This window comes from Lynx canadensis, chromosome B3 (genome assembly GCF_007474595.2).
Source record: "Lynx canadensis isolate LIC74 chromosome B3, mLynCan4.pri.v2, whole genome shotgun sequence".
In the NCBI taxonomy this organism is placed as follows: domain Eukaryota; kingdom Metazoa; phylum Chordata; class Mammalia; order Carnivora; family Felidae; genus Lynx; species Lynx canadensis.
In genome coordinates, this window is record NC_044308.2 from 1,038,862 (window position 1) to 1,044,938 (window position 6,077).

Genomic DNA, 6,077 nt, shown 5'->3' on the forward strand with positions numbered 1-6,077 from the left:
AGTGCTTGGGTTTGTGATAATCGGGAAGTTCACCCTCATGACCCAGAGCGGCACCAGCGGAGGGACTCGACCCGGGACAGCGGGTGGAAGGGGGGTTGGAGAAGCCGGTGCAGCCCAGGAGGCAGAGGTCGGTGGGCGGGGCTGAGAGAAGGGCAGGGGGGGTGAGCCTCACTACAGAGCACAACTGGGACAGGAGGAGTAGGGACGGGGAGGACGGGGCACAGCCGGGATGGGAGGAGCGGGGCGGGGAGGACGGAGCACAGCCGGGAGTGGGTGGAGGACGGGAGGAGAAGCAGGAGGGCGGGGACGGGGTGGCAGTGGGGGAGACAGTCGCAAGCCCCCGTGTGTAAGAATAACCCAATCTCACACTTCGCAGTCCCCCCGCCCCCCACCGCCCCGCGCTGAGATGTGACACCACTCTGATCGCGGAGCGGGTCCTGATGCTGTCCTGCCTACGGGAAGGGCCGCTGCAGGAGGGAAACAAATCCTGTGCAGTCGGGGCCACATGCCTGTTGCACCTGGCTGGGGGTGTAGGTGCCGCACCTCTGCTCACAGGAGCCAAGTGACAGGACCCGCAGCTCAGCGCTCAGGGCCGGGAGGGAGTTCGTAAAAGGGGAGAAATCTGCTGTCATTTTGTTTTGTGCTTTTATTTTTTATTATTTAAAAAAAATTTTTTTAATGTTTATTTATTTTTGAAGGAGAGAGAGACAGAGTGTGAGCGGGGGAGGGGCTGAGGGAGAGGGAGACGCAGAATCCGAAACAGGCCCCAGGCTCTGAGCTGTCAGCACAGAGCCCGACGCGGGGCTCGAACCCACGAACCGCGAGATCGTGACCTGAGCCGAAGTCAGACACGTAACCGACTGAACCACCCAGGCGCCCCTTGTTTTCTGTTTTTAAAGTTGACTTATTTATTTTGAGAGAGAGAGAGAGAGAGAGAGAGAGCACAGGAGCAGGGGGAGGGGCAGAGAGAGAGCAGGGGAGGGGCAGAGGGAGAGAGAGAGAATCCCAAGTAGGATCCACACTATCAACTCAGAGCCCCACAGCCCAGAGCTCGATCCCACGAACCGGGAGATCATGGCCTGAGCCGAGATCAAGAGTCGGACGCTTAACCGCCTGAGCCCCCCAGGCCCCTGCCGTCAGTTTTATGAAGCAAATCTTGCAGCAAATCCTGGATGGCTCAGGAGGTAGTAAAAGGGGAAACTAATACCTGTTTTATCTTAAAACGTTAATCCATGTATTTTCATCTAATACATGAGGATTCTAGTTTGATTTTTTCCCCTAAAATAGTTAACCATGTATATTAAAAGGTTTTCAATTTTTATCCTACCAATTTTAAATGCTATCTTTTTAGCATATGTGAAATTTCATATAATTAGTCTGTGTCCATACTTTTTCTCTATCATTAAGCTGATTTAATTATTGCGGCCTTAAAAGTAATGTCTAAAAGTGAAATATAAGCCTCCCTTTGACTCAGAGAAATCTGAATCTCTCCCCTAAGTACAGTGACCAGCTTCTGAGTTGTAGGGTTCGTGCTGAAAATTTGAGGGTGAAAGGAGGGAAAAGAGCCCTTTGAACTGAATATATATTTCGACAACATCTTCAACAGGAGTCACTTTTCACTGACTCAGTAATAACGTCTTCTCAAAGAAAATATAAATACTTCTAGTTCCAATCGACTCAATATTTTGTGTTTCTGTGGCAATATTAAATTTCCGACTTAGTTGTTCTGAATGCTTTTGGAATAGTGTTCGGATAATTGCAGGCGTTCGATAGAACCGCACAGATAGGGAAATATTTGCGAATTCTGAAAGAGACGGAGTTTAAAGCGCCCTGTTCTAAGCCACATTCCACGGAGAACTCTTTGGCAGACATCAGTAGGTGAGGGCTCTGAGAAAAGGATCGTCTCATCAAATACGCTTGGGAAAAGCGTGACTGCTTTAGAACTCACACGCGTGTGATCACATTCAAGTTCTGAGCAGTGCTCTGGGACAGAAATACGTTCACCTCTTGTAGCCTGTAATCTCCCCGCGTTACTTGGGCCTGGACGGGCACACGCTCTCAGAGGTGGCCGTCCTGGTGCCTCAGCGTCACCTTCCCACACCACGAGTGCTGGCACACAGCGGAATCCCGGTCCTCCTCGGTAGGCCCTGCACCGTCTGCGGCCCAGCGCCAAACACGAACGGCCCGAAGCAAGCCTGATGCCTCTTGCTCGTCCGAAAACCTTTCCTGTTTCCTGTCTGAATACACGTAACACTTCTGTCGGGGCGCCTGGGGGGCTCGGTCGGTTGGGCATCCGACTTCGGCTCAGGTCGTGATCTCGCGGTTCGTGAGTTCGAGCCCCGCGTCGGGCTCCGTGCCGACAGCTCGGAGCCTGGAGCCTGCTTCGGATTCTGGGTCTCCCTCTTTCTCTGCCCCTTCCCCGCTCGTGCTCTGTCTCTCTCTGTCTCTCAAAAATAAATAAACATCAAAAAAAAAAATTCTTTTGTCGTGATTGAAATGCAGGATTTCACCAGGATGTGACCACATATCGGTCTCTTGCTATCAATACCGTCCAGGGTAGAGGGTTCTTTCCACATGTAGGTCCAGGCAAATCTTCTTCCATGCCTTCTGGGCCCTCTTTGAGAAATCTCGAGTATCTCTCTGTTAAACGTCAGTCTGTGCCAAACCTCCCTCTCTCTGGACGCCCGTTGTCTGTGTTCCGTTTTCACCCTTTTCTCTCCGGTTGCCTTTAAGCACCCTCTCTCCGGCCTTCAGGAAAGACGTCCCAGGCTTTTCCTCCGCATCACGAACGGGGCGTCCTCCATTCTGCTCGCGGCGCCACCCGATTTCCCGTTTACAAGAATGCCCTCGTTTTGTACCCTTTTCTCCCCTTGGCCCGCTCTCCGACCATCGTCTTAGCCCTCAGCTTCCCAGCTTGTTTAGCAGACTCACGCGGACCTTGAAGGGCGTGGATGTCCGGGATGCGCCGCGGCCACGGGCCCCGCGGCCACCCGGGAAGCACGCCCCCTTCTGGAGGTGCCGTCAACTGCAGCCACGAGCTGCCACGGGCGCCTGACCTTGCCGGAGACGCCAAAACTGGATTTTTTTAACGTAAACCTCCTGATTTTTTTTAAAAGGTGACCTCATTGCGCTTTTTAAGAAACACTACTTGGGCGGTTGTGAGCCAGATGCCCCCAGACCGCCCGCTTGCAGGTTCCGATGCGGGGACGGTGAGGCTCGGAGGACTCCAGGCGGGGGGGGGGGGGGGGGGGGGCAGCAGGAGAGGACAGTGTGAATTTCATTTGGGGGCGTGTTAAGTTAGACACGAGCGCAGGAAACCCGCCCGTCAGCAGCTGGAAACAGGTGCCCAGAAGATGCCTGCGTTACTCTCAGAACCAACACCCTCCCTGGGGGCTTCCGGAGACCACGTCCCTGCAGCCTGTGACGCCCCTTCCCCCACAGCTCTATGCTCCGGGCTCTGGGCCGAGCGGCCCACATCCATTACCTCGCGGAGCCTCGCACACCGCCTGGGACTAAGTGCCATCACTGCTAAGGGCGAGTCACATGGGCGAGAGACTGTAGCACGTTCAGGATCAAGTCGTATTTTAGAAACACGGGAAACTGAGAAATTGGGGTTATCCTGAAACACAGACCAGAAACACACTCCCACCCACCCACACACAACGTTGGCTTCTTCAAATCTAACGCTGGCTTCAGAAGCTGGCTTTCCATCCAGGAGCTAACAGGATGTAGACCCCTGGCACTACTCTCGCGGTGGGGCACGACCGCGGAAGGACAGGGCAGGCCCCTAAGGGGGGTGTGTAGGATGTGACGGCCCCCCAACATTACAGGAGAGGAAAGCGGGGTGTGGAGCTCACCCACCCCGGGCAGCAGCTCCGGGACACCTCTCAGCAAAGCCCCTGGGGGAGCTGGAGGAGACAAAGTCAGGACTAACGAGGAGCAAGTTGAGGGGCGCCTGGGGGGCTCAATCGGTTGAGCGACCGACTTCGGCTCAGGTCATGATCTCGCCGTCTGTGGGTTCGAGCCCCGCGTCGGGCTCTGTGCTGACAGGTCGGAGCCTGGAGCCTGCTTCCGATTCTGTGTTTCCCTCTCTCTCTGCCCCTCCCCTGCTTGTGCTCTCTCTCTCTCTCTCTCAAGAATAAACATTAAAAAAAAAAAAAAAGCAAGTTGTGTCCTTGCATACAGATGCCGACCCAGAGACACCCGGAACTTCTGGGTGCTGCAGATGCATTGTGGGTAACTGGTGGGCACACGGCCACGGCGTCCGCCTGTTCATCAGGCGGCATCATACCCAGAAACAGCCGAGGGGCAGAAGATAGCTGCACTGGGCCTCCGTCACATCCTGTGTGCCGGTTCCAGAAGCCGTGTGCATGCTTGTTGCTAATTGCTCTCCTGACCCTACAAGCACCCAGGCATTGGGGACCTATGATCCGGAAGGGAGAGTCGATACGGACAGAATTTCACACGGGGGCTCAGAGAGGTTGCACGAGGTACCTAAAGTCCCACAGCTCATTGGCAGAGGGCTGGGACTTTAAGCCAGGAATGCCCAGCTGCTGCCCCTCAAATCCCCTGGCTTCCCGGGGCAGTGGCCTCGGGACCTGCTTGGCCACCCGACGAACGGCCCAGATGGCATTTTACAGATGCCGACAGAGTGGAGGGAGGTCTCGTCCCTGCAGTCTGCAGAGTCTGTGCCCTGGTTCCCGCAGGGAAACGGAGCCAGACGGCCGGGGACGGGCAGCGGTGTCTCTGAAAGACACAGGGAGGCGCGTCCCTTCCCGTGTCGAGGGGGCTCCCGGGAGCCTCTGAAGCTGTAAGGAAAGCAGATCCACGCGCCTTCTGGGGAAGGCGAGGTTTAAAGGATGCAAGACGGACGTTTCTCCTCTCGTCTCTCGTCAAAATCATTTGCCAAACTCCGACCTTTAGCGCAAGCAGGTGTCTTACATGCAGAGCCTCTCTTCCCATTAAATGTCCCCCCGGTTCATATACTTCCAGCCCGGGATGAATTCGACATGGTATCGAGGTCGTCAAGGGAAATCCGTCCAGGAGACAATGGTAGAAACAGGCCGTCTGGCCGACAGCTTGCGGAAGCTGTTTTGAAACAGAACAGCGACAATGAGGAAGAGGTGGGCCGCCGTGTGCGGGGACGGCCGGACGGGGAGGGGACGCAGCGTTCCGCGGCCGCACGGCGTCATAACTCTTGCTGCACCGTTACCTGATCGGTGGCGCTGGCCGTCTGTGTCGGTGGCCGCAGGTGAATGAGAAACGTCCTCCATACACATCTGGGCTGTGGTCTCCGCATCCGTCAACCCCGCACACGAGTCCGACTGTGAGACTGGGGACGACGCTGCGCACGCACTGACCCCCAGCCCGGCGTGCACCGCAGCTCACGGCCACCTGTCACCTCCCCGCCATCGCCCGGCCGCTGCCGGCCTTTCTGCTTCAGCCTCGCGGACGCGGGAACCCTGTGCTGCCGCTCCCTCTGAGACGGTCCGTCTTTCGAAAGCAAAGGGCAGGACGTTGGAGTCCCTGCCCTGGGAGGCTCTCTGTCAGCCCGAGGACAGCGAGTGTCCAGGTCCGTCCCCCTCCGGCCTCCCTCCGGCCTCCCCCCGCCATGCGTGCTCGTCCCGGCGTCCCGGAACCGGCGGGCGCACCCCTCCCCTCTGGTTGCTACATGTCTGCCCCCAGCCCGTGTGCGGCTGACGTAGCTTATTCACTGCCCGCAAGGTCGTGGACTGAGCAGGGGTCCAGCAAGAGATACCGGGCGAACGAAGGGCCTCTGGGATTGCTGAGACCCCCGCTGGCCGGCGGGCCCCAGTGTCTAGGCCCCAGACCCCAGAGGGTGTGGTTGTTGCCGCCAGCTTTCCTCCCTCGTGGTGCAGCGTGGTTTCACGCCCGTGCCCACCTCTGCATCAGTCTGGTGCGGGGCTCCCCATCCATGCACGCTCAGAATTTCCCTTCCATGTAATTTATGGAACCCTCTGAAATGCACATGCCTGGGCCCTGCCCCCAGTGAATCGGACTCGGGGGGGGGGGGCCTGCCCGGGAATCCGAGTGTTATGACTTCTTTTTTTTTTTTT